Source organism: Nipponia nippon, unplaced genomic scaffold (assembly GCF_047370975.1).
Source record: "Nipponia nippon isolate SJK-2023a ecotype South Korea unplaced genomic scaffold, ASM4737097v1 scaffold_6, whole genome shotgun sequence".
Lineage (NCBI taxonomy): Eukaryota > Metazoa > Chordata > Aves > Pelecaniformes > Threskiornithidae > Nipponia > Nipponia nippon.
This window is the reverse complement of record NW_028262380.1, coordinates 32,738,879-32,757,749: the sequence shown is the minus strand read 5'-3', so window position 1 is coordinate 32,757,749 and position 18,871 is coordinate 32,738,879. Positions and strand designations below refer to the sequence as shown.

The following is an 18,871-nucleotide window of genomic DNA, read 5'->3' as shown; positions in this document are numbered from 1 at the left end:
AGAAATTTGAAACAGCCTAGCATATACCTTCTAACAACATAAATTCAAAGGTGCACTTTTGTTTAAGAGGGAATGCATTGAGCACCCATCTGAGAATTTTTTTATATAATATTAACTTATGGCTATCCACTCTTCAACCACTGCAGTAGATGCATTCCCAAAAACACGCATGAGTGCAGAAACTTTCTCTAAGCTGTCTGTAACACAGCTTCCAGGTCAGAATGACTTTTTGCTATTGCTTATGGCTGTTTATATGACTAGCTTATGACTTCTGGAAGCACACTATATACAGCAATTATTTGTAGTGGCACAAGACTTCACATCTATCCCAAACTTGAAAATAATGAAAACAAGGAAAAATATAGGCAATATAAAATTGGAAAAGAGCACACACACCTTTCTGCTCATCTTATTTATACTCATAAGAATCTGTGTAAACATAACATCCTCTTGTGAGCATACAGACACAAAAAACTACTGTTATTCATTTAAATAAAAATTCAGTACTACACTGTAGCAATATTTCTAACTGAAGAAGAAATTCATAAAAAATATACACCAGCAGGGTAATTAAAGAGAAAAGTTATTCCTTGCATCACATCAAACTTTTGAAGAATGCTGAGACATGCTTATTATTTTTGTATTCTATAGTATGAATTATAATACCACCAGTATTAACCTTTGAGTGAGAAATTAATTACAATAAAATTAAACTCATGTAATTAGAAAGTGTGATGCCACTGACCAAGTGGATATGAGTTTGACTGTTACTATATCTTCACTTTCTAGAACACCACTCATGGATATCTGGAAATCAGCAGCTGCTGATATAAAAGTCTGCCTTATACTAGGACAAGTGTGGTATGCTTTCCATCAATACTGGTAGGTAAGGAAGGGGAAAATGTATCTTATGTTGACAATGGACATTTATGCATATGAGACAGCTGACATTTTGGCTATCACTCAAATTTACAATTAAAAGCTCAACCCTTACAGCTTTTTGCTAATCACACAGTTCTAATCTTGAAATCAGTTTCATACTCTATTATCCACAAATTGTGTTAAGAGGATCAACCAATGAACTGTCCCAAAAATAATGTGATGAAAACAAAAAAAAACATGTTCTTTTATCTTGCATTGACTGAATTCCACATTGTCAAATCATAATTCTAACTTCATAACTTCAAAGTCTTGAATGTCTTGACCTCAGCATGAATGCCCTGGATCAAAAAAAAAAAAACAACTCTCAATATGTTAGATGCTATTGAGCAAAACAAGTTGTAACGAGCCACTTCTACACAGCCCAGCCTCCAGAGGAAATGAAACATTTCTCTTAAGTTACCTTTTTTTTTTCCTCCTTTCTTTGCTATTGAAAAGAGAATATTGATAGTCAGGAAGCCTAGATTCTATTCCTAGCTCTGAGAAATAATAATGGTTAGAAAGAAGGTGGCAAATTAGTTTGGTCACTTTGAAAGGCAGGATGAGATAGCGGGTAAGATTTGGACAATCAGTTTTCAGTCCTATATTAGCTTTTTTTCTTTTTTTTAATTTGGAAAATATACCACTTCCTACTTTCCAAGCATCATTTCAATTTTCTTGTTCACATCTCTGGCAGCAGCCCTCTAGACAAGACAGATAGTTGGTAGAAATACAAGTATTTCCCTTCTTTTTCATCCATATGCTTATCAGGCAGATAACCGTATTTGACCCATGGCAGATATGTAGTAAAAGTCCACTGGGCTTATACTCGTACATGAATTCTCCATTATGGTGGGAAAAAAAAAAAACAAACCTGTAATCTACTTCATATAACTGAATTGGCTAATCAAGAGCCCAAAGAAATTCCAATAAGGGACTCAGACTACATGTAAACCGTGTTATAAAAGAAAGTAAGCACTATGGCTAGAGTTAGGTAGAAATACAAAAATAAGCATCCTTGCATCAATACGTTTTGAAGACTGTATGAAAGATTCTGATATTGTCGAAGTTTACATTCTACACATTATTTTTTCCACTTCAAACAGATAAGCAGGAAAGAAAAATTAGCATTTGTTAAAACGGAACTCCAACAAAGCCATAACTGAGATGTAAGCAAGATGTGACTCAAAAATTTGATTTAATCATTCTGTAACTTCAGTTTTAAATGCATTAAACTTATCCATACAAAATATGACCTCACAAGGAAGGTGGGGAAAAGTGTGTAATTATAACATTGTGTTGGCTTGATGAATGTATGCAGTGAAGAGTGTGACGTGGGATGGAGGAAAAAAGCTCAGGATCAGATGGCCTCCTCTAGTATTTGCTTACAGTTATCCCATATCCAACCAAAAGCAGCAAGGGTAAATGAGAGAAATTCACTTTAATAAACTGTTGCCAAAAAGAGGCCTTTCTGAAAAGAGCTGTAACTCTTTTACTAAGCTCTTATTTTCTCTTACCTTTTTTATGAATTTTATCTACATTAATACAACCCAGGTCCTTGTTTCACTAATGTGAAGCCTACAATCTTCATAAAGAGGGAATGAAAGAGGACAGGACACTTGTCATCCATCCTCCTCTATTAAAAGAAGTGCAGAATATTACTAAAGGGATCTACACTACCATGGGGCCTTGGCATCCTGGAAACTGATTTTAGAGAAGTTCAGAATTTCCTTCAATTTATTAGTTCACATACACTTTTCTTCACAACCCAAGTGGTATACAGAACTGATGACAAAATCACTTATTCTTTGGACTGATGTTTTAAGTATTTCAAGTATTTAAGTTATTACAGTATGTACGTAATATTACACATTCATTCATAAAGCAGCCAACCATCTGGATGTATTCTTGTTCCTACATTTCCCTAAAAGATAATTTTTAACATGGCACAACAGGAAAGTCATTGATAAAAATGTCCAGAATTATAAGGCAAAAAAACCAAAACACCCCAGACTTTCAGGCTTTTCTTTTCAAATATGTTAGGGTTAAAAAAATGATAGTGCTTCAAAAGACATAAGGGGAAGTTGGTTTTGTTTGTGTGCACCCCTGTATATTTGATGGACTTTTATTGTACATTTCATTTAATCTTTCATGAAATTTCATAACATACAGAATAAACTTTCATAAATCCTTTTGATTATAGATTTAACAGTGCTTTTGCAGATTGATAAAATCTATCATGAGCACTTACAGCACTTTTTCAAAATTAAATTAACTAAATTTGACACTTATTGCATGCTACTAAGAAAGGCATTAAAATACCGAAATCATTAACATTAGTGAGCTGCACTGGCAGAAAGATGGGCTTTTCAAGTAGCTTTTTTTTTAAAAAAAAAAAACCTTGAGGGCTTCTAAAGCTTCTGAATTTACAGAAGAATTACATCGCACAGAGCATGCACCAAAAAAAGACACTTACTTTTTCCAAAAAGAATTAGAAAGAATTTGTGCTGCCATACCTCAAAAGCAAAAGCAGCAGTTTATTTGCTTAACACATCCTTTTCTTGGCTATGAAGAGGAAAAAGCAGGAACAAAGGGAAGTACCAACCTTTCCATTTTATAAAAAGGAAAAGTAACAAAAGAAGATTGGGCAGAGTTACACAGGAAACCAGTCACACATCTAACAATTTAATTCAAATACCTCAAGTCTCCAGATGATGCTTTAACATTAGGGTCAGTCTTAGCAATGACATTCTCAAGTGGAGAAGGTAAGATAGCAAACTTCCTTTTTCTGCAACAATATTAGAAAGTAGTACCTTGTTTCATTGCTTCACTTGAAATTAGCGAAAGCTCACTTTGGTTTCAAGGCCAAACTGTTCTCAGGATGAAGAAATTAATTGTGAGCTTTCTTTTTTTTTTTTCCCCAAATATCAGTCAACCTGCCTCTCTGAACAGGTGTGCATCTTAAGGGCATTAACAATACCTATCAAAGACAATCACAAATATCTACAGCACTTTACATGGATAACAGCAGGAACATGATCTAGTCAATTTAATGGACAATCTACTATAAAACAAGAAAGGAAAGGTTCCAAAGCACAGCATTGCTCTGCATGACTTGCCATCCAAAAAAAAAAAAAAATCCAAATTAATAAAAATCCTACTTCATACAAAGGAAAATTCACAATTTTCTCCTTTGCTAGAAATGACAAATTGTTATACAGAAGCGTTCTGATGACACAATGACCTAATTGCAAAAGTTTGGATTCAAGCTCAAACCGTTGATTTTTCCTTCTCTCCTTTCATCATATGCAAAGCAATCCTCTTCCTTCTTTTTCTTTTGGTAAAACATCTCAGTAGAAAGATTCTACAAGTAATTAAACAAAGTGAGAAAAACTAGGCAATAAAGAAAGTTTTGAAAGCATCAAAATTAATTGAGTGTAAGGTCCACTTTTAAAAATTAGGCAATTTGTATATTGTACCCATTATCCCTGTGTTAATGTATGTTTCAGAGTAGTATACCTCCTCATGCTTTCTTCAAACTTGTTTTGATCATGACTGATGTTCTCGTAAGAAAAAATTCTTCATCTATCCTCACTTACATTATTTCACAGTCATTTTATTACTATTAGTTACTCATACATTCTTCGTCATCTCTGACATTTATTCTCCATAGTTTTATTCTATTATGCCATCCTTTCATTGGTCCCTTTACTGTCAGAGCTTCCTAGCAATTTCTATTTCTCGGGAGAAAAAAACACAAGAAAATATGATAGAACCATTAAATTTTTCCATTCTTCTTCTCTGTGACTAGTACTTCAACATTTTCAAACAACAAAACCTTTTACAAAGCTTTCCTTTTTCCTCTGTTAGCCAGCCAGATGAAGTTCTTGCATACTTGCAATAACCCATACATTAAGGGACAGAAGTATTGCAGTTCCTTGAGCCCGAGTTCCTTTCATCAGAATACTACCTTCCCTGGCAGGTCATTCATTAGAAGACAAAGAACACAGCATGGTGCTAAATTAATGAATGGATTCTGTGGTTCAACAAGAGGTAGACAATCTCTAGTGATAGATAAAGCCCTTAATCCTTTTAACATAAAATAATTACTTTGCAGTTTCAGATCTATTTCTGAAGTAGTTTAAGGAAAGATTATTCATAGATACCAGCACATAATTTTGATCTAAATAAAAAAAGTGCAATTAATAAGACTAAAGCAGAAGTTCATTGTTGAATGTTAAATCAAGACCGTACAAGTGGACATGAAGCTTTAATGCAAAACCTAGTGGTTTAAATATGTTAAGAAACAGCTGTTTAAACACCTATACTCAGCATTCATTTCTGTGTTGAATATTAAAATTTCAGGTACTTTATAGTGGATAACTCAATAACTCACATTGAGAAAATTGGAAGTGGAATTAATATCTACACTAGAGAAGTAAAAAAATTGATGTGTTTACCAAAATAATGTTGCATTCTCATAAAAACACAGACATATCATGAAGTCTAAATTTTGACCTTCTGAAATTAACTTCCAGAATTAACCTGAAATCAAATTTCTAAAGGTGCATTTTGCATTCTTAGAAAAAGTGACTATAGATCTAATGATGAAAAATAGCTGAAAGTGTCTCTCTAAGCTCATTTTTAAAGCACACTCTTAACTCTTTGTAGACTGAAAATTCACCATGAAGACTTGAGTAAAAATGCGTTTCCTCCAGAACATTTTTTACTATCAAAACAGTTCATTAAATTCAGGAAAAGTTCCATTTTCACTTCTTGGGAGAAGTATAGACTTCAAATTACTTTGGAAAACAAAGCTGCTGTATCAGCTAATGAACTTGTAATTTTCTCTCTCACAGCCAAGCGAGCACGAGTTCTGCATGAGAGCACAATGCATTCATTGCTCAAAAAAATGATGTTGCTGTAACAGAACAGCTTCAGCTAAATTTTTGAATCACTTAAGATACATGCCAATAGACTAATACACTGACACAACCATAATTATATCACTTGAACACACTGGGACAAGAAAAATGCAATTAAAGATGAAACTTCTACTTTCTATGAAACTACATGTTATCTGAATATGCAATATAAACTTGGACCTACAATCTCGCCAACATAGCTCACTTGAGGTTCTTGTAAAATGAACATGGCTAAGACATCAGCACATTTTTCCTGAATTTATGAAGAGGCTGAGGATGGAAATATCATTCAGTTCTTACATAGGTGGAACCGTCTCCATCAGTACTGCCACTGATGGTACTAAAGGTTGCTAAACCTCCAATAGCAATATCTCAACTAAAAGTCTAGAGTCGCATGACTTCAGGCCTCACTGTTTTCTGATGTAGCCCACTTACTAATATGTTTTCCACAGTACAAAATATTTTGCACTAAAATAAACTTATCAGCTTTAGTGCCTCTTCCCCATCTCGCATTCCATTAAAACCAAGTGAAATATGGTGATGTTTGACCACCTATAAACTAAATGAAACACCATTGTAATCTTGTGCTATACTCTCTTTTGCTCAGTACCTGCAGGTGTAACACAGTACTTAGTTTAACTAAGCCCCACAGAAGCAGTTAACTGAGGAATTCGGATCTACAGCAAACAGGAACTGAGACGAGAGCTAGAAATTCCAGATTTGAACTGGCTTCTCCTGCCTGCCACTGGTACTTACAGCTCAGATTTTGTGTAACCTCCTCCTTCTCCACATTCTTGTAATATACAAACGGCCTAGAACAGCAAAATAAAAATGCTGATTTGAGCACCTTTATGTTCCCAGCAAGGTCTCCATTACTTCTAAATATTCAGGGGCCAGCACTTTGAGCAGTGGACATAGTGCAGTCTATACTTACTTCCTTCAGCCACCTCCACCAACAAAGGCAGTTACAACTGAGAAGGTGATAGCAGCTTAAATGAAGAAAGTCAGTGTACAGCAGTTATCCTGACCCTCACTACTTAAAAGTAACCTTGATTTCTTTCACTGCCCTCCATGTGGTCCCCAACTTAAAGGTTTGGCAGGCAGCACTCACATCCAGATGGTGGACAAGTAAATCTACTTGAACAGATTGTATTACAATGTTTTACACTAAACAGTTATTGGATTAAACATACAAATAGTTGTGGGAACCGGGACTTCCTTCTTCCAAATATCATCATTCATCTAGAAAATTCTCTTCCCTCTTGTCACTCCTCTGTGGCCCAGTAAATCCCGCAACCTTCTCTGAAGCTCTGTGCTTGGGCAAGAGGACAGTTTGACTAGATCAATATCAGCACATAATGCAATGAGAACAAATATGTTTGTAGAACAAAATAGCTGGTGTTGAAACCTTAATATCCACATACTGCAGGATTTTGCTTCAAACTAATTCTAAACTGGTTCCAAGGACTAAATGTGGATTAGCAATTGCAGTGCATTACCTGCATTTCTGGAGTGCATGCTTCAGTTTAATTCAGTAATAGAATCCAGCTCACACACACACGAGACCATTTCAGAGCACAAACAATGCATTGCGGGGGGGAAAACAACTGATTCACTTCAGAGCAGGAGCCTACTTTTTGCATTAAAACAATAATCCAGACCACCTTAAGAGGATCGAAGCACCCAGAGCAGCAGAGAGCCAAGTCTTTAGGGTACTTTATGTGAAGCAGGATGTCTTTTCCCAGAAATCAAATGAATATCAACTGTTCCCACTATTTCAGTTTCCCGCACACGCTCTAACCACAATGCTGCTGTATAAAAGGTTGAGATGTCACATTTCATTGATAAATTAAAATCCTATTGTGAATGTTACAAGTTCATAGCAAACAATGACTTAAGAATGCCTAGTTTCTGTACACAGACTGGGCTAAAATACAAGATACCAAATCAGATGAGGATTGTCTTCCGTATGTGCAAAAGCAGAACTTCAGGTGCCTATTACTTCTAAAGAAATTGAATAATGTTAGCAGCCTCCAGAACCAATATGCAGCTACACAAGAGCATTTTAGACGAAAAGTTTACTCTGAAAGCTGCATTATGTATGGCGTCTGGCTAAAGCACTTTGATCATTTACAGAATCTAGGTTTAGAGTTATAGGAAGACAAGAACTCACAGCTGTCAACACAAAGGTAAATGCTATTTCATATAGACCAGCGCAAACCAGTGTGTGAGTACATATACATGTGCGTACATACATATATATATAAAAAAAAAATCTGTATTGACCGATTTATCCATCTTCGAGGAAACAAACAGAAAAATGAGAAAGCCTACCATGCATTTTAAGTGGAAAGTCATTAGCAATGCCCCGAACAAAAAAAAACTGTAAAGGAAAATGAAAAACAACGATAATATCTGGACCCTGTCCAGCAGATATTAATAATGTTTTATCTTAGTTTCTAAACAAATTGCCCACTAAAGTTAGTGCACTGCTATCAATAACCAGAGATTTGAAGAAAACTTATGAATATAGACAAGAGCTTCTATCCACACCTAGCTTAGAAGAGAAAGTGTCTCACAACAGAAGGAAAATATTTACACACTAACTTTAGCTCAGCATTAACATGCATCATTCCTTTCAATTTCTGAACAATTTCTGCATCGCCCACTCAAAGCACTGTCACATTGTCAATAACTGAATCCATCTGCTGTGGACAAATAAGAGGCATAACAGTCCTACATCCTGAGTTTGGATTAAGCTTCCTAGGACTGACATTCTCCTTGAAATTCCAATGAAATTCCTGCCATTCACTTTCCACTTCAGTTGGAAGCTTTGTTAGAAATCAGGCATGGAACTGAAAGATGAAAAAGCTTCCCGTGAAATGCATTAAAGCTGGGTTACCAAGAGTACAAACTATGAGTAAAATATTTAGAAGTGTGATGCAAAAATAATATAGAATTCAGACAACTTAGCACTACTGGTTTCTCTCCTCTAACAGATTTCTAAAAGATTTAAGGACCTTCACTTCTGAATACATTTGATCATTGAACTTGGCTTCTCTTAAATCTTAATAGTTAAACCTGGTAAACATTTTTACTATTTTTAAGGCAAGGTCACATCACGTTTCCTTAAAGAAAAAAAATACTGTTAGAACAATTTCCTGAATGAATTTGCCAAATATCACCGTCTGGATTTTGTGATGACAATTCCTGCTTAACTGTAACAAAAGAACACATCTAAATAGCATGACCAAAATATTCCTGCTGGATCAAAACAATATTTTTTTGGATGATCAAAACTCATCTTTTTAGAAATGTGTATATCTTATTGTGTGCTTTTTAATATATTTACATGCAATTTTTGTAGCATCATATTTCATAGGCATTTTGCCTCAAATTCGGATCAACTGCTCATAGAAAAGAAAAAGTTGATCAGATTCAACTACCTGATCAGGCCACTCATTCAGCAAGTCACATTTCAGCATGAGATAAGTTAGAAGAATCTAGGACTTGCTGAGAGAACATGCAGGACAAATCTGGCTACTAATGAAGTTTTATGTGCCATTAACAGCAATTCCATTTAAGGCATATGTCTGGTAGCTGATAAGAAGAAATCTTATCAACTTCAGTCATCCATCACCATAAAGACTGATCCACTTTGAACTGATTTTTGCAATACTCAACTACTAGATTCATAGATAGCCTGAAAACTTTCTTACAGTGTAATGGCAACATAAATGGTTGATGAAAATCTAAAGCATTTTTTGGAAATAAGGCCAGAAAGGTACAAGCATAAGAGCAAATGAAAAGTTTCACTTCTTCATGCTTTTACAGTAAAGCATTGCATTTAGTGTCATTTTAACCTATGTATACATCCCATTAATTCTGCTAGTCTAGCTATTGTACTAAAAATCTTCTAGGACTATTTCAAAAAAGTAAGGCAAGGTAGCATCTCAAAGAGATTGTTGAATACAATAAAGCTAGAATAAACACAAATCCCTGGCAATTCACGCCTTCTTCATTTCAAGACAACTTTTAATAGTTTTTATTTTCCCATATGTACTTTTTCTATCCTCCAGCCCAATAATAATAAAACGCCCCAGCTTTATCAAAGAAGTTAACTTCAGCAAGTTGCCTTTGTTTTCCAAAACACACTGTTCAGGGTAACATGTGATAGGATTTCCAGTTAAGTCACCAGGATGTGTAATGTTACACTGAACATGAGGTTTGCATGTTTAGCTAACCTGTTTTTCACTGGCTAGATCCATGGATAGAAGGTAATGAAGTTCATTAACCACAGGCATCTGCAACTTGTAAAAAAATACTCAAACACAGCAGTAAAGGAGGAGGAAGAATTCTCAATGTTCCCTAGTCCTCTGAACATGCCCTACACTTGACCATGTCAGACCTTGCAGTGAGATCAAGTCTGGCCCCACTAAGAAGACTGATAAAGTAGGTAGCGAGTGCATTAATTCCCCTAGGCATCTGATCTTAAGCACAATCTGAAAATATCTAATTAATACCTCAAAACATCTCAGTAAAAGGCATCACAGAGGATTTACTTTAAAAGCAAGCCTGAAAACAAAAGCCACTTATTGCTGTGTGCATTTGTGCACTCTTCTAAATTTTAGAGTGTTTGGCCAAGTAAGAAGTGGATTCAATGGGATCTTCATCAACCTGGAAGTATTTAAGTCCCACATCTCAGGAGAAACCCCTGTAACCATATCCTATAAACCACAATCAATGGGCATGCTTGCACCACCTTACCTGATCTGAACAGAAACCAGAGTATATACTACCTTAACCATAAGTACATCACCATGTGGAGACAAAAAAAAAAAGAAAGCAATACTTTAATCGAGTGATTACATTCTTATTTAACTTTTTTATTGTTATCACCATTAGGGACCATGTATATAGTCCTCACTGAAGAATTAGTATACAGTCATCACCACTATCTCCTCCTGTAGCTGAAGTCTGCACAATACTTTACCAAGACATGTTCTACGTTAGGAAGTTATACCAAATTCTGGACGGCACAGAGTGGACAGCACAGCCTTACAGTTCTAACTTTAGCATCCAAAGTCTAGAGAAGGATAAGATTTCAGAAAGATCCTTTTGCATTTCTTATTCCCTAGTTCAAGATCACCAACTATACAGAGTGCTACCACTGCAACCTATGATGAGGTGTCCCACTCCTTCCCTTACAAAGTTGCTCTACGATTGCCTCACCTAATTGTAGCTTGAATTCCTCCCTTTGGACAAACACCTAAACATATGCTGGTATAACTAGTTTATTCTTTCACTGTATGTAGCCCTACACCTGCAACTTTTAGGGTATCTAGAAAAATACACATTACTTCTGTCAGTCAAAACAGATTTCTACTTGTATTCAAATATCTTCTTTATACAGTTAGATAACCTTGAAAAAAGAGTAAAGAAAGGAGCTGTATTTCAAAGCATCCTGTATGCTCAGTTTTATCAGCCCTTACATTAATCACCCCTGCAGAATCTGAGTCTTTAGTTATGTCTTTTATAGAAAGACAAAGATTCACATTAAAATACTTCAATAGGATTAAAAATAAAAATTATTTTAAGTTTCATATTTTTAGTATATCAGTGCCCCAGTGAATTTAGCAATTATGGATTAAATGCAATTTAGATTTCATTCTAGTTTACTACTAAAAGTGGAGGAGGGTCATATGGAGTTGATGATAACTAAGAGAATGAAAAAGAACAAAACATTTTAAGAAATAATCTGAATCACTGAAGTAAACAGAGACAAAGCAGCTACAATTACCAAGCAAAGTTTAAGCAGCACCAACCAAAAAAATACCTCTCATACTTCATTGTTAAAATAATCATATTCTTCAGCATAGTGAAGAAAAAACACTGCAATATAAATATAACAATTCATTATTCTAAACAAACAGACTCTTGGAGGATAGTGTAATTTTGAGTTAAAGGCTTAAGTTTAGATTCAGAACGCACCTCTGCCACTGGCAAGATCTAAGAAACAAAATACATGAAAAAGCCTGAATGTGTAGTCAGCAGGACCTGATAATGCAGTATTAAGGGAATTAGCTAATTAATTAGCTGAACAACTGTCAATTATTTTCATGAGTCATGAAAAAAAGCCCAAGTATCAAAGGACATCCTAAAACAATCAAGCTTACAAAATGTTTAGTAGAATTTATAAAATAAAATCCAGAAATGAACTTAAATACTTTAAGTAGGTTTTTTTTACTATATTACCTACACTTTTGCTCTACAAGCTCAAAAACCTCCATTGAAGAGACATTTACATGGCTCAGACATGAACACATACACATTGAAATCTAGAAAAGTTAAACCGAAATGTAAATATGCAACATTCAGGATTAGACCCTGTCTTAGTTGGCCTATGTAAGGCAACCGGATAAGGGAAGTAACTGTCAATGTTAATTTTGTAATAGTGGAACAAACAGCAATAGTGATATGAAATTATTAAAAAGCAAACTAAAAGCAGAATAGAAAATAGTTTTTATCTTTCAAGCAGCAGATGCTATAGCCTATAACCCTGAGCAACTCTGTGAGCTCAAAATGTCATTCCACAAAGGGACTGCACAACTGTAATTACCACTTCTGTTATAAACTCGATATACAAATTTTTATGCAACATAGCCAAACTCTGCTAAGCTTAACAACCGGTACGTCTGAAATTCAAAAATAAGTTGCTTTAGATTCAGAAGAAAAGAACAAAAAAAAGCAATGGAATGGCATAATTAGGCTAAGGTCTGCAACTGCTTAAGAGGAAGATCAAGAACTTCGGGTATTCCAAAATGGTATTATCAGATACAACCATCAGAAGAAAGTAAAATCCTAACAGTAAATCTTATTAGGTGGGAGAACAGTCTCCCCAGAGAAACGATAAAAGTCCTGCCACCACTTTAGCAATCATGAAGAGTGTTGTCACGAAGAAGTCTGCACTGGCAAGGGTGCAAATCTTTTCCATCTCAAATTTCTGGGATTATTTTCTGTCACCAAAATATTGCCAGGTTCTTTCAATTCTATCATAAGAGAAGCAATGAATTCAATGCAAGTATCAATTTGCTTATCTTTCTTAGAATGTGAAGGACTTGTGATAATAGCACGTAAAATATGAGTTTCTCTATCTGAAATGCAGCTTTAAGGATCTCTACATTATATCTTTCAATTCATTTCATGGCAATCCCTCATTATTGAAAGTTCTAACCAAAAAAAAGAGGAATGTTTATTACATTTGATATACACACCAAACATTTAAAAGATATTATTATATATATATACATATTACAATATCTCATAGCATTAGATGCAAAGATAACAATACTTTTTTATTATGCCTGCTTTCAGATTTATTAGAGCAAGAGGCCTAAAACAAATACCAGGTAAAGTTTCTTTTTTAGTTCTGATCATTAGCTTAGCCAATAAAATGTGACCTTCAAAACATTTTTAAAAATGATGAGAATAAATCTGAAGATCCAGAACAATAACAAAAAACGCCAGTGCTTTCCCACTCTAATTGTACTGACTGATTTTTCCAGAGCACTTAGAACTCAAGCAGATACAATCTATATTTTCCATGTGGTTGCACAGGATGTGCTGTATAAACGGTTATAGAACAGAACAGGGGGAAAAGATCAATTACGCCACTGATCTGTCTTATGACAGCAAGGATGCCAAATGGAGACATCTGGGACAGAAAAGTTTCAGTAACCCAATTACAAAATGCTATCAGGCTGCTGTAAGCATCCTTTATTTCATTTATTATATGCAATCACTGAAGACATCAAGGTTTTCTATACATATTTGTTAAAATAAGAGCTGCTAGCTAATTTTGTCAAGTTTCTCCAAAAGTTTAGTTAATTAAGAATAGAAGAGGAAGGGACATAGAGGTTTTTGCTGCTTGTAAAAATCAGCAGAAAATAAAGCATTCTTGCAAACACTTTTTTCCCCATTCCTTTTAGGACTGAGTAGAGAAAAACATTTAGAATTGCATTTAAAGTATTTTACATTTTCAGGCATGACTTATCGCTGTTATTTCACTTCAAACCCAGGACAGTTATTTTAAAGCTTTAAGCATTGATCGAAAAAACCTCCTCACTCTACTGCAACAATAGATAAAATGGTAAATTACACAAATGGATATAAACCCTCCGCTTAAAATACATCTTTAAAATTGCTTGAAGCCAAATCTATAGTCAGGACTGACTTTTCCTTCAAAGATTCAACTTTTGCACATCTCAACTTTTAATAAAGTTTTTAAAGAGGAGTCTATACTTGGTATAACTGCCAAACATTTTCTTGCATGCTGTTTCAAAAGCAAAAATGTCCAGTGCTCCACAGTCTGGATACCAAACCCAACATTTTAATGATTAGAAGGCCAAAAAGGCTTTATATTCAAGTTTAATGTTAAATGAAATTCCAAGAGATAAAGAAAAGAAACTTAAGTTTTAGTTATCACTATTTGGTTGAAATAGTATCAGAGATCCTGAGAGATCAAGAATCTGTCTCTTATACTACATGTACCATTAAATCTATGCCGAACACTCCTCATTCATCATACATCTTTTTTCTTTTCTTTTTCTCCACTCGCTCTACCACATTTCTTATAATTTCTTTCTTTAAATTAAATATGAAGGCAGAACATGGATCAGAAGGAAAGAATGCTACAGGTCATCGAAAACAGCATGAGGAGACAGAGGAAGAACTTAAGTAGTGCCCTTTCCATTTTGGAGCAACAGACACCAAGGGCAGCAGGCTTTGCTGCACATTTTGCGGGCCCTAGCTCTGCAAGGGTGAGAATTGCTACATTTATGGTAAAACACCATCACGAATCAGACTAGGAAAGGAATTTTTAAGCAAAAGGTGCCATCCTGGCTGCAAGGGAAGGAACACAGTAATAACCATCAATAACCTTGAATAAACAAGATGGGCTTCATGTGTAAACCCAAAGGAAAATAAGAACACATTGTGCAGAAACAAGAGGATCCTGCCAATCTATCCCAGTTAATTTCACATAAAACAGAGGAAAGTATGTTCAGGACTGAAGATTCTCTCAGGAAAATTAGCACATTTAATACTCAAAGTCTTAAAAAAAAAATACATTTACTTCTACGTATAAGAAAAAAAAATAACCCTGGAAAAACTGTCAAATGCTACCTTTAATCCCTGTCTAAATGGAGAAGACTATGCATCAAAGATGAATCCGTTCTCTATAGCCATAATGAGGACAAGAAATAACAGGCTCAAAAATGTGGGGACTGAACACACAGAAATTTAGGTTAGATCTCTGGGAAAAAATTCCTTTTAACAATAAGACATAGGTAATAGGTTACCTATGGAAGTTGTAGAGTAGAATCTTATTTATCTATATAAATATAAATTGCCCATAGAGCAATTTATCATAAAAAGCCAAGTGCAACACTCTCATTCTGATTCCTTTCAATTTTTAATAGTTTTAACTCCTTAGAAATTGTGTAAGATATATAAAAAGCATCAAAAGGATTGGGAACATGCCTTACAGAAAATGCATGTATGTTAATACAAACATACTCTCTCAGACGATGTGGAAACAGTCAATTATTATGTTTTCCCATTATGAATATAGTTTCCAAGAGAACAGTCCTTCTTCAGTTACTTGTTGCTGTTTCCATAACCAGGAACTTTTTTTTACTTCACTTCAAATAAAGGTACTGCTCCGCAGCAGAATTAAAATCATAAAAGCAGTCTTTTCAAATCTAGTTAGCTCTTAAGTGTGAGCCATGGGACAAAGTTATGGTTTTGCTCTTCATCCAACTTCCAAATTATTACATTTTATCTCTCGTCATTTTAAGACAGTCCAATGTTTTCTATTTATCTGCTCAGTGGCAAAGGCTGTCGTGGGTGTCCACAATACAGAAAAATGAACAGCAGGATTAAAGAGAAGCAATAGGAATGTTTGTATGTTTATATATTCATGCTGCCATTCTAGAAATATCTTCCATGACATCAGATAACTAATTATCAATTAATTCAAATCCATTCTCTAATAGTTCTTTAAATTTTTACAAATTTCATCAAATTTAAGATGGATCTCAGCACTTTTCAGTAATTTGCCACAGGAGAAAGTTTCTTTAGTTATCATTAAGAATATTTTACTGTACAGGACGATGCATTTTAGTAATTTAAGAACTTTCATATTTTCCACTCTAAATACAGATATAACAGTATTTCACAATCAACACAGAAAGTTAAGCCAATGTTCTCTAGTTTGTCCATTCACCTTTCTCTGATAGCAATAAGCCCTTCAAAAACATCTAAAACCTTAACTCTGTCCTCTCCTTTCTGCAAAGTCATTATTTCCATCTTCCAGGCTCATACAACAGATCCAGACACGTCTAATCATTCAGACTTTATACATACTTTTCTATGTAGCCAATGCTTTAAAAGGAAAAAAAAAAAATCCAAACCCACATTGTCTTCACCAAGGATACTTTCCTTCCTTAAGCTCCAATTCCAACATTTCAAGTCCTTCTCATTTTCAAGCACTCAAGGTTTCCAAAAAAGTTGATTGGGAAAGAAGTTTCCTTTCTCTAGTTCTTAACCTCTCTCTCCATACAACCACCCCAACAAAGACACACACAAGCAAGTAGGAAAGAGGAAACTGAGATGTGACTTCTTTTTACCTCGTGAGATATATATTTTAACCCTACTACATCAACTTCCCTCTTGCAGTGTTCACTTTGAAACAATTCACTGTATGTTCAACCATTTTCTCAACTTCCGTAAAAGCTATGGCAACGTTATCAGACTCTGTATAGAAAAACTGGTTCACTTTACATATTTAACTTCCATCATTGCCTGTGCTTCTGGACAGTATTGTGAACAGGAACTTCCCACAGCACAAGATCCTGTGCTCTTTCAACTCATATAATTTTTCTCAGAACAGCTTTAAAATGTTATTTCCAAACTACTTACTGTAAGAAACTTCAAGTTTCATCTTTTGCATATGGATGTTTTTCCCCCATATATACTGGGCAAACTGCTAGAGTTTTCAACATGAGGTTAGTAGGGCAAGAAAAGGAGTCAGACTTTAGCTGTAACATATACAACATAGACACATACAAAGCAATATTCATAATATACATACAATGTAAAAAACCCTGAAAACCACCAAATCACACTTTCCTTTAAGCTTGCATTTAAAGTGAAGCAAGCACTTAAAATGTTGCACTAGTTTCTGTACAGATGCAGTTGTAGATACAGTATGTCTACACAAAACCAGTGTTTTGTCTGTATGAGCAGTATTTAGTACATTGCATTAACTGAAAAATATTAAGCAGGAACAAAGAATGGAGGTAAAAGGTGCAGAAGACTCAGAAGTGTTAGTTAATCAATTAAATCAGTTAAAAAGGAAAAAAAAACAAATAACAAGCTTTACAGAGGAGAAATATCAGCTTGAGCAGTAGTACACATGGCTAAGCAAAATATATGCATTTCAATCCTGTTACATACCACCTCTGCAGCAGAATTGGGAAACTTTATAGGAAGTAATTCTAGATGTCCATTTTAATTTGCCATTATTTACTTGTCAGGAAAGGATTCCATTTAAAAACAAATAAAGATTATTTCAGCTATCTTCATAGCACAGCTGGCACTCCATGTGAAAGTGTCAACAGAAGTTGCAATGCCAGCACATCACAGCAAGAGAGAATCAAGAATGTCAAACATTAAACACATTTTATTAAAAAAACCTAATAAGTTACAGTTTTGAAAAGATGTTAATTATAGCAGCAGAAAAGCAACACATTACTGCCTACTCTTTCCAGAAAGAGGGAAAAAGAGAATGCCTAGAGGCAGGGTGCTCGTTTTTTACATTGATACCCAAGGGATTTATCTCAATGGTCAGATTATTATTTAACTTGGTAAGACCACAAAGTCAGATCACTATTTAGACACTTAAATAATGATTTTACATACTAACTTTGGCCTTTTAGAATCATAGAATTTCCTGAGTTGGAAGGGACCCACAAGGATCATCGAGTCCAACTCCTAACTCCACACAGGGTGACCTAAAAGTTGAACCATATACCTAAGAGCATCGTCCAAACACTTCTTGAATACCAACAGGCTTGGGGCCATGATCACGTCCCTGGGGAGCTTGTTCCAGTGCTTGACCACCCTCTCAGTGAAGAACTTTTTCCTAATATCCAATCTGAACTTCCCGTGACACAGCTTTAAGCCATTCCCTCAAGTCCTGTCACCGGACACCAGAAGAAAGACATCAGCACCTCCTTCTCTGCTCCCCCCCATTTTACTTCTTTGGCCTACAAGCCTTAGTAACCTACATAGTTCTTTAAAGAAAATCAAAACCAACAAAAAAATTATTGACCATCCTTCTCTTTTTCTGAGCAGACAGTTCAAAGAGAGGATCTGTTAGCAAAACTGTTCTTTCCCTCCTACACCACCGCAAAGCACAAATCCTCTGGTAACACTAGTAACAGAAAACAGATGTAAAAAAATAACAAAAATAAAATTCTACAGTTTGGTAAAAAGTTATCTCGCCCCCTAAATGAAGTTATAGAGAAACTGTAAAGAGACTCTACTGGTTGGCCTAGCACTGGGTATATGAGAAGCTGGCCTGGAATCGAGGGCAAGCTAGGAAGACAGAAATGTAGTAACCTCTAGCAGCATTGAAACCTGAAAAAGGCAAATATTTATACTACGCATTTTCGCACATTTCCGTATATAAATACAAAAGTTGCTGAAGACAGACTGTTGCTACTGAAACCAAATTAAAACTGCTCCTTCCTCCACACCTCTCTTTCCCAGAAGACACCTTGGAGACAGTACCGGCACCTACACCTGCACAGGCACACACCTGCTGCCATCCCTTCAGTGTTATTTATTAACTCTGGGCATTCCTTTTAGTTGCCACCACAAACAGGGGCTTCAACTCCATTCTCCTGCTGGCTCCCCGCAGGCCAGCGCTCTTCACGCTCGGCTGGCTGCTGAGGCACCCGCGG

The 18,871-nt window shown here is 35.3% G+C and overlaps 1 protein-coding gene across 2 annotated transcripts in view; it reads right to left on the bottom strand.

Moving 5' to 3' along the window:
* The window catches only part of TUSC3 (tumor suppressor candidate 3), a 135,116-nt gene that overhangs the window by 115,607 nt on the left and 638 nt on the right, over positions 1–18,871 (bottom strand). The gene's annotated exons all lie outside the window — the stretch shown is intronic.